This window comes from Rattus norvegicus, chromosome X (assembly GCF_036323735.1).
Source record: "Rattus norvegicus strain BN/NHsdMcwi chromosome X, GRCr8, whole genome shotgun sequence".
NCBI lineage: Eukaryota > Metazoa > Chordata > Mammalia > Rodentia > Muridae > Rattus > Rattus norvegicus.
Window position 1 is genome coordinate 20,334,268 of NC_086039.1, and position 12,412 is coordinate 20,346,679.

Consider the following 12,412-nt stretch of genomic DNA (forward strand, 5'->3'; position numbering starts at 1 on the left):
ATAGACCCACCGCACACCTCTGCACTAATGTGCCTGCACTCACAGACCCACTGAACACCTCTGCACTAATGTACCTGCAATCACAGGCCCACTGCACATATCTGCAATAATGTACCTGCACTCACATGCCCACTGCACACCTCTGCACTAATATACCTGCACTCACGAGCACACTGCACACCAATGCAAAAATGTAACTGCACTCACAGGCCCATTGCACACCTCTCCACTAATGTACATGCACACTTTGGACACTGCACACCTCTGAACAAATCTACCTGCACTCACAGGCCCGCTGCACACCTCTGCACTAATGTCCCTGCACTACAGACCCACTGCACTCATCTGCAATAATGTACCTTCACTCTCACTCCGACTGCAAACCTCTGGACTAATGGACCTGCACTCACAGGCCAACTGCACACCTCTGCACTAATATACCTGCACTCCCAGTCCCATTGCACACCTCTGCACTAATGTACCTGCACTCACACGCCCACAGCACAGCTATGGACTAATATACCTGCACTACAGACACACCGCACACCTCAACACTAATGTGCCTGCACTCACGGACCCACTGAACTACTCTGCACTAATGTACTGCATTTACAGGCCCACTGCACACATCTGCCATAATGTACCTGCACTCAAAGGCCCACTGCACACATCTGCACTAATGTATCTTCACTCACAGGCCCACTGCACAGCTCTGCACTAATGCACCTCCACTCACTGGCCAACGGTACAATTCTGGACTAATGTACCTGCACTCCCAGTCCCATTGCACACCTCTGCACTAATGTACCTGCACTCACACGCCCACAGCACAGCTATGGACTAATATACCTGCACTACAGACACACCGCACACCTCAACACTAATGTGCCTGCACTCACGGAACCACTGAACTACTCTGCACTAATGCACCTCCACTCACTGGCCAACGGTACAATTCTGGACTAATGTACCTGCACTCACAGGCACACTGCACACCTCTGCAAAAATATACATGCAATCAAAGGCACACTGCACACCTCTGCACTAATGTGAGTGACTACATTAAAACTGCACACTTCTGCACTTATGGACATGCACTCACACGCCCACTGCACAGCTATGGACTAATATACCGGCATTACAGACCCACCGCACACCTCTGTACTAATGTGCCTGCACTCACAGACCCACTGACCCCTTCTGGACTAATGTACCTGCAACCACAGGCCCACTGCACACATCTGCAATAACGTACCTGCACAGACAGACCCACTGCACACCTCTGCACTAATATATCTGCACTCACATACCCACTGCACACCTCTGCACTAATGTACCTGCACTCAAAGGCCGACTGTACACCTCTGCACTAATGCACCTGCACTCACAGGCACACTGCACAGCTCTGCACTAATGTACCTCCACTCACTAGCCAACGGTACAATTCTGGACTAATGTACCTGCACTCCCAGGCACACTGCACACCTCTGCAAAAATATACAAGCACTCAAAGGCACACTGCACACCTCTGCACTAATGTACCTGACTGAAGAAAAACTGCACACCTCTGCACTAATGTACCTGCACTCACAGGCACACGGCACAACTCTGCCCTAATGCACCTGCACTCACAGTCACACTGCACACCCCTGCACTAATGCACCTGCACTACCGACACACTGCACACCTCAGTACTAATATACCTGAACTCACAGGCCCACTGCACAACTCTGCACCAATGTATGTCCACTAAAGACCCACTGCACACATCTGCACTAATGTACCTTCACTCACAGGCACACTGCACACCTCTGCACTAATGTACCTGCACTCAAAGGCCCACTGCACACCTCTACACTAATATACCTGCACTCACAGGGCCACTGCACACCTCTGCAATAATGTAATGCACTCACAGTCCCACTGCACACCTCTCCACTAATGTACCTTAACACAGAGGACGCTGCACACCTCTGCACAATTCTACCTGCACTCACAGGCCCGCTGACACCTTTGCACTAATGGACCTGCACTCACAGGCCCACTGCACACCACTGAAAAAATGTACCTGCACTCAAAGGCCTACTGCACAACTCTGCACTAAAGTACCTGTACTCACAGGCCCACTGCACACCTCTGCACTAAAGTACCTTCACTCAAAGGCCCACTGCACACCTCTGCACTAATGTACACGACTCACAAGCCCACTGCACACCTCTGCACTAATGTCCCTGCGCTACAGACCCTCTACACACCTCTGCACTAATGTACCTTCACTCGCAGTCCAACTGCACACCTCTGGACTATCGTTCCTGCACTCACAGGCCTACTACACACCTCTGCACTAATGTATCTTCACTCACTGGCCCACTTCAAACCTCTGAACTAATACACCTGGACTCACCGGCCCACTGCAAACATCTGCACTACTGTGTCAGCACACACAGGCCAACTGCACAGCTCTGCACTAATGTACTTGCACTCACAGACCCACTGCACACTTCTACACAAATATACCTGCACTCACAGGCACACTGCACACATCTGCACTAATGTACCTGCACTTACAGGCCCACTGCACACCTCTCCATTAATAAACCTACAATCACAGACCAACTGCATACACCTGCTCTCTAAATATATATGAAGTCACAGATCCACCGCACACCTCTGCATTAATGTACCTGAACTCACAGGCCGACTGCACAACTCTGCACCAATGTCTCTGCACTACAGTCCCATTGCACACATCTACACTATTGTTCCTTGACTCATAGGCACACTGCACACGTCTGCACTAATGTATCTTCACTCACAGGCCCACTGCACACCTCTGCACTAATGTACCTGCACTCACAGTCCTACTGCACAACTCTGCACTAATGTAACTGAACTCACAGGCCCACTGCACACCTCTTCACTATTGTACCTGCACACCCAGGACACTGCACACCTCTGAACAAATATACCTGCACTCACAAGCACTCTGCACGCCTCTGCACTAATGTCCTTGCACTACAAACCCACTGCACACATCTGCGATAATGTACCTTCACTCACAGGCGCACTGCACACCTCTGCACTAATGTACCTGCACTCACAGGCCCACGGCACACTTCTGAACTAATATACCTGCACTCCCAGGTCCATTGCACACCTCTGCACTAATATACCTGCTATAAAAGGGCGACTGTACACATCTGCACTAATGTACCTGCACTCACAAGCCCACTGCACAGCTCTGCACTAATGTACCTGCACTCACAGGCCCACTGCACAGCTATGGACTAATATACCTGCAGTATAGACCCACCGCACACCTCTGCACTAATGTGCCTGCACTCACAGACCCACTGAACACCTCTGCACTAATGTACCTGCAATCACAGGCCCACTGCACATACCTGCAATTATGTACCTGCACTCACATGCCCACTGCACACCTCTGAACTAATATACCTGCACTCACGAGCACACTGCACACCTCTGCAATAATGTAATGCACTCACAGTCCCACTGCACACCTCTCCACTAATGTACTTTAACACAGAGGAGGCTGCACACATCTGAACAATTCTACCTGCACTCACAGGGCCGCTGCACACCTCTGCACTAATGATCCTGCACCCACAGGCCCTCTGCACACCTCTGCACTAATGGACCTGCACTCACAGGCCCACTGCACACCATTGAACAAATCTACCTGCACTCAAAGGCCTACTGCACAACTCTGCACTAAAGTACCTGTACTCACAGGCCCACTGCACACCTCTGCACTAAAATACCTTCACTCAAAGGCCCACTGCACACCTCTGCACTAATGTACACGACTCACAAGCCCACTGCACACCTCTGCACTAATGTCCCTGCGCTACAGACCCTCTACACACCTCTGCACTAATGTACCTTCACTACGCAGTCCCACTGCACACCTCTGGACTATCGTTCCTGCACTCACAGGCCTACTACACACTTCTGCACTAATGTATCTTCACTCACTGGCCCACTTCAAACCTCTGAACTAATGTACCTGGACTCACTGGCACACTGCAAACATCTGCACTACTGTATCTGCACACACAGGCCAACTGCACAGCTCTGCACTAATGTACTTGCACTCACAGACCCACTGCACAATTCTACACAAATATACTTGCACTCACAGGCACACTGCACACCTCTGCACTAATTTACCTGCACTCAAAGGCCCACTGCACACTTCTGCACTAATATACCTGCACTCACAGGGACACTGCACACCTCTGCAATAATGTAATGCACTCACAGTCCCACTGCACAGCTCTCCACTAATGTACCTGAACAAAACACACTGCACACCTGTACACTAAAGTACCTGCACTGCAGACCCACTGCACAACTGTGACCTAATGTACCTGCACTACAGACCAACTGCACACCTCTGCATTAATGTACCTGTACTTACAGGCCAACTGCCCACCTCTGCACTAATGTAACTGCGCTCACAGGCCCACTGCACACCTCTGCACTAATGGCCCCGCACTAAATACACACTGCACACGTCTGCATTAATGTATCTGCACTCACAGGCCAATGCACACATCTGAACTAATATACCTGCGCAACAGGTACACTGCACACGTCTATACAAATGTACCTGCACCCCCAGGCCCACTTTCCACCTATGGACTAATGTACCTACACTACAGATCCACTGCACACCTCTGCGCTAATATACCTGCACTCAATGTCCCACTGCACACCTCTGCACTAATATACCTCCACTCACAGGCGCACTGCACACCTCTGAAATAATGTACCTGCACTCACAGGCCCACAGCACACCTCTGCACTATGTCCCTGCAAAACAGACCCACTGCCCACATCTGCAATAATGTACCTTTAATCACAGGTCCACTGTACACCTCTGCACTAATGTACCTGCACTCACATGCCCACTGCACACCTCTACACTAATGTACGTACACTCACAGGCCCACTGCACAGGTCTGCACTAATGTACCTGCACTCAGAGGCCCACTGCACAACTGTGCACTAATGTACCTGCACTCACAGGCACACTGCACATCTCTGCACCAATGTCTCTGCACTGAAAACCCACTGCACACCTCTGCACTAATGTACCTTCATTCACAGGCACACTGCACACATCTGCACTAACGTACCTGCACTCACGGGCCCACTGCACACCTCTGCACTTATGTACCTGCACTCACAGGCCTAATGCAGAACTCTGAACTAATGACCAGCACTCAAAGGCCCACTGCACACCTCTGAACTAATAACATGCACTCAAAAGCCCACTACACACCTCTGCACTAAATTACCTGTAATCACAGGCCCACTGCACACCTCTGCAAAAATATACATGCACTCACAGGGCCACTGCACACCTCTGCACTAATGTACCTGCACTACAGACACACTGTACACCTCTGCACTAATGGAACTACACTCACAGGCCCACTGCCCACCTCTGCACTAATATACCTGCACTACAGAAAGACTGCACAACTCTGCACTAATGTACCTGAAATAACAGGCCAACGGCACACCTCTGCACTAATATACCTGCACTCCCAGCCCAACTGCACACCTCTACCCTAATGTACCTCCACAAACAGGCCAACTCCACACTTATGCAACAACGAGCGTGCACTCAAAGGACCACTGAACACATCTGCACTAATATACCTGCACTCACAGTCCCACTGTACACCTCTGCACAAATGTACCTGAACTATACACACTGCACACCTGTACACTAAAGTACCTGCACAGCAGACCCACTGCACAACTGTGACCTAATGTACCTGCACTACAGACCAACTGCACACCTCTGCATTAATGTACCTGTACTTACAGGCCAACTGCCCACCTCTGCACTAATGTAACTGCGCTCACAGGCCCACTGCACACCTCTGCACTAATGGCCCCGCACTTAATACACACTGCACACGTCTGCATTAATGTATCTGCACTCACAGGCCAATGCACACATCTGAACTAATATACCTGTGCAACAGGTACACTGCACACGTCTATACTAATGTACCTGCACCCCCAGGCCCACTTTCCACCTATGGACTAATGTACCTACACTACAGATCCACTGCACACCTCTGTGCTAATATACCTGCACTCAATGTCCCACTGCACACCTCTGCACTAATATACCTCCACTCACAGGCGCACTGCACACCTCGGCAATAATGTACCTGCACTCACAGGCCCACAGCACACCTCTGCACTATGTCCCTGCAAAACAGACCCACTGCCCACATCTGCAATAATGTACCTTTACTCACAGGTCCACTGTACACCTCTGCACTAATGTACCTGCACTCACATGCCCACTGCACAACTCTACACTAATGTACGTGCACTCACAGGCCCACTGCACAGGTCTGCACTAATGTACCTGCACTCAAAGGCCCACTGCACTCCTCTGAACTAATGAACCTGCACTGAAAGACCCAATGCACACTTCTGCACTAATGTACCTGCACTCACAGGCCTACTGCAGAACTCTGAACTAATGTCCAGCACTCAAAGGCCCACTGCACACCTCTGCACTAAATTACCTGTACTCACAGGCCCACTGCACACCTCTGCAAAAATATACATGCACTCACAGGACCACTGAACACCTCTGCACTAATGTACCTGCACTACAGACACACTGCACACCTCTGCACTAATGTACCTGCACTCACAGGCCCACGGCACACATCTGGACTAATGTACCTGCACTCATAGGCCCACTGCACACATCTGCACTAATGTACCTGTACTGACAAGACCACTGCACACCTCTGCACCAATGTACCTGCACTCACAGGCCCACTGCACACCTCTGCACTAATGTCCATGCACAACAGACCCACTGCACACTTTGGCAATAATGTACCTTCACTCACAGGCACACTGCACAGGTCTGCACTAATGTACCTGCACTCAAAGGCCCACTGCACTCCTCTGAACTAATGAACCTGCACTCAAAGACCCAATGCACACTTCTGCACTAATGTACCTGCACTCACAGGCCTACTGCAGAACTCTGAACTAATGACCTGCACTCAAAGTCCACTGCACACCTCTGCACTAATATACCTGCACTCCCAGTCCCATTGCACACCTCTGCACTAATGTACCTGCACTCACACGCCCACAGCACAGCTATGGACTAATATACCTGCACTACAGACACACCGCACACCTCAACACTAATGTGCCTGCACTCACGGACCCACTGAACTACTCTGCACTAATGTACTGCATTTACAGGCCCACTGCACACATCTGCCATAATGTACCTGCACTCAAAGGCCCACTGCTCACATCTGCACTAATGTATCTTCACTCACAGGCCCACTGCACAGCTCTGCACTAATGCACCTCCACTCACTGGCCAACGGTACAATTCTGGACTAATGTACCTGCACTCACAGGCACACTGCACACCTCTGCAAAAATATACATGCAATCAAAGGCACACTGCACACCTCTGCACTAATGTGAGTGACTACATTAAAACTGCACACTTCTGCACTTATGGACATGCACTCACACGCCCACTGCACAGCTATGGACTAATATACCGGCATTACAGACCCACCGCACACCTCTGAACTAATGTGCCTGCACTCACAGACCCACTGACCCCTTCTGGACTAATGTACCTGCAACCACAGGCCCACTGCACACATCTGCAATAACGTACCTGCACAGACAGACCCACTGCACACCTCTGCACTAATATATCTGCACTCACATACCCACTGCACACCTCTGCACTAATGTACCTGCACTCAAAGGCCGACTGTACACCTCTGCACTAATGCACCTGCACTCACAGGCACACTGCACAGCTCTGCACTAATGTACCTCCACTCACTGGCCAACGGTACAATTCTGGACTAATGTACCTGCACTCCCAGGCACACTGCACACCTCTGCAAAAATATACAAGCACTCAAAGGCACACTGCACACCTCTGCACTAATGTACCTGACTGAAGAAAAACTGCACACCTCTGCACTAATGTACCTGCACTCACAGGCACACGGCACAACTCTGCACTAATGCACCTGTACTCACAGTCACACTGCACACCCCTGCACTAATGCACCTGCACTACCGACACACTGCACACCTCAGTACTAATATACCTGAACTCACAGGCCCACTGCACAACTCTGCACCAATGTATCCCCACTAAAGACCCACTGCACACATCTGCACTAATGTACCTTCACTCACAGGCACACTGCACACCTCTGACCTAATGTACCTGCACTCAAAGGCAGACTGCACACCTCTACACTAATATACCTGCACTCACAGGGCCAATGCACACCTCTGCAATAATGTAATGCACTCACAGTCCCACTGACAACCTCTCCACTAATGTACCTTAACACAGATGACGCTGCACACCGCTGCACAATTCTACCTGCACTCACAGGCCCGCTGCACACCTCTGCACTAATGATCCTGCACCCACAGCATTCTGCACACCTCTGCACTAATGGACCTGCACTCACAGGCCCACTGCACACCACTGAAAAAATGTACCTGCACTCAAAGGCCTACTGCACAACTCTGCACTAAAGTACCTGTACTCACAGGCCCACTGCACACCTCTGCACTAAAGTACCTTCACTCAAAGGCCCACTGCACACCTCTGCACTAATGTACACGACTCACAAGCCCACTGCACACCTCTGCACTAATGTCCCTGCGCTACAGACCCTCTACACACCTCTGCACTAATGTACCTTCACTCGCAGTCCAACTGCACACCTCTGGACTATCGTTCCTGCACTCACAGGCCTACTACACACCTCTGCACTAATGTATCTTCACTCACTGGCCCACTTCAAACCTCTGAACTAATATACCTGGACTCACCGGCCCACTGCAAACATCTGCACTACTGTATCTGCACACACAGGCCAACTGCACAGCTCTGCACTAATGTACTTGCACTCACAGACCCACTGCACACTTCTACACAAATATACCTGCACTCACAGGCACACTGCACACATCTGCACTAATGTACCTGCACTTACAGGCCCACTGCACACCTCTCCATTAATAAACCTACAATCACAGACCAACTGCATACCCCTGCTCTCTAAATATATATGAAGTCACAGATCCACCGCACACCTCTGCATTAATGTACCTGAACTCACAGGCCGACTGCACAACTCTGCACCAATGTCTCTGCACTACAGTCCCATTGCACACATCTACACTATTGTACCTTGACTCATAGGCACACTGCACACCTCTGTACTAATGTATCTTCACTCACAGGCCCACTGCACACCTCTGCACTAATGTACCTGCACTCACAGTCCTACTGCACAACTCTGCACTAATGTGCCTGAACTCACAGGCCCACTGCACACCTCTCCACTATTGTCCCTGCACACCCAGGACACTGCACACCTCTGAACAAATATACCTGCACTCACAAGCCCTCTGCACACCTCTGCACTAATGTCCTTGCACTACAAACCCACTGCACACATCTGCGATAATGTACCTTCACTCACAGGCGCACTGCACACCTCTGCACTAATGTACCTGCACTCACAGGCCCACTGCACACCTCTGAACTAATATACCTGCACTCCCAGGTCCATTGCTCACCTCTGCACTAATATACCTGCTCTAAAAGGGAGACTGTACACCTCTGCACTAATGTACCTGCACTCACAAGCCCACTGCACAGCTCTGCACTAATGTACCTGCACTCACAGGCCCACTGCACAGCTATGGACTAATATACCTGCAGTATAGACCCACCGCACACCTCTGCACTAATGTGCCTGCACTCACAGACCCACTGAACACCTCTGCACTAATGTACCTGCAATCACAGGCCCACTGCACATATCTGCAATAATGTACCTGCACTCACATGCCCACTGCACACCTCTGCACTAATATACCTGCACTCACGAGCACACTGCACACCAATGCAAAAATGTAACTGCACTCACAGGCCCATTGCACACCTCTCCACTAATGTACATGCACACTTTGGACACTGCACACCTCTGAACAAATCTACCTGCACTCACAGGCCCGCTGCACACCTCTGCACTAATGTCCCTGCACTACAGACCCACTGCACTCATCTGCAATAATGTACCTTCACTCTCACTCCGACTGCAAACCTCTGGACTAATGGACCTGCACTCACAGGCCAACTGCACACCTCTGCACTAATATACCTGCACTCCCAGTCCCATTGCACACCTCTGCACTAATGTACCTGCACTCACACGCCCACAGCACAGCTATGGACTAATATACCTGCACTACAGACACACCGCACACCTCAACACTAATGTGCCTGCACTCACGGACCCACTGAACTACTCTGCACTAATGTACTGCATTTACAGGCCCACTGCACACATCTGCCATAATGTACCTGCACTCAAAGGCCCACTGCACACATCTGCACTAATGTATCTTCACTCACAGGCCCACTGCACAGCTCTGCACTAATGCACCTCCACTCACTGGCCAACGGTACAATTCTGGACTAATGTACCTGCACTCCCAGTCCCATTGCACACCTCTGCACTAATGTACCTGCACTCACACGCCCACAGCACAGCTATGGACTAATATACCTGCACTACAGACACACCGCACACCTCAACACTAATGTGCCTGCACTCACGGAACCACTGAACTACTCTGCACTAATGCACCTCCACTCACTGGCCAACGGTACAATTCTGGACTAATGTACCTGCACTCACAGGCACACTGCACACCTCTGCAAAAATATACATGCAATCAAAGGCACACTGCACACCTCTGCACTAATGTGAGTGACTACATTAAAACTGCACACTTCTGCACTTATGGACATGCACTCACACGCCCACTGCACAGCTATGGACTAATATACCGGCATTACAGACCCACCGCACACCTCTGTACTAATGTGCCTGCACTCACAGACCCACTGACCCCTTCTGGACTAATGTACCTGCAACCACAGGCCCACTGCACACATCTGCAATAACGTACCTGCACAGACAGACCCACTGCACACCTCTGCACTAATATATCTGCACTCACATACCCACTGCACACCTCTGCACTAATGTACCTGCACTCAAAGGCCGACTGTACACCTCTGCACTAATGCACCTGCACTCACAGGCACACTGCACAGCTCTGCACTAATGTACCTCCACTCACTGGCCAACGGTACAATTCTGGACTAATGTACCTGCACTCCCAGGCACACTGCACACCTCTGCAAAAATATACAAGCACTCAAAGGCACACTGCACACCTCTGCACTAATGTACCTGACTGAAGAAAAACTGCACACCTCTGCACTAATGTACCTGCACTCACAGGCACACGGCACAACTCTGCCCTAATGCACCTGCACTCAAAGTCACACTGCACACCCCTGCACTAATGCACCTGCACTACCGACACACTGCACACCTCAGTACTAATATACCTGAACTCACAGGCCCACTGCACAACTCTGCACCAATGTATCTCCACTAAAGACCCACTGCACACATCTGCACTAATGTACCTTCACTCACAGGCACACTGCACACCTCTGCACTAATGTACCTGCACTCAAAGGCCCACTGCACACCTCTACACTAATATACCTGCACTCACAGGGCCTCTGCACACCTCTGCAATAATGTAATGCACTCACAGTCCCACTGCACACCTCTCCACTAATGTACCTTAACACAGAGGACGCTGCACACCTCTGCACAATTCTACCTGCACTCACAGGCCCGCTGACACCTTTGCACTAATGGACCTGCACTCACAGGCCCACTGCACACCACTGAAAAAATGTACCTGCACTCAAAGGCCTACTGCACAACTCTGCACTAAAGTACCTGTACTCACAGGCCCACTGCACACCTCTGCACTAAAGTACCTTCACTCAAAGGCCCACTGCACACCTCTGCACTAATGTACACGACTCACAAGCCCACTGCACACCTCTGCACTAATGTCCCTGCGCTACAGACCCTCTACACACCTCTGCACTAATGTACCTTCACTCGCAGTCCAACTGCACACCTCTGGACTATCGTTCCTGCACTCACAGGCCTACTACACACCTCTGCACTAATGTATCTTCACTCACTGGCCCACTTCAAACCTCTGAACTAATACACCTGGACTCACCGGCCCACTGCAAACATCTGCACTACTGTGTCTGCACACACAGGCCAATTGCACAGCTCTGCACTAATGTACTTGCACTCACAGACCCACTGCACACTTCTACACAAATATACCTGCACTCACAGGCACACTGCACACATCTGCACTAATGTACCTGCACTTACAGGCCCACTGCACACCTCTCCATTAATAAACC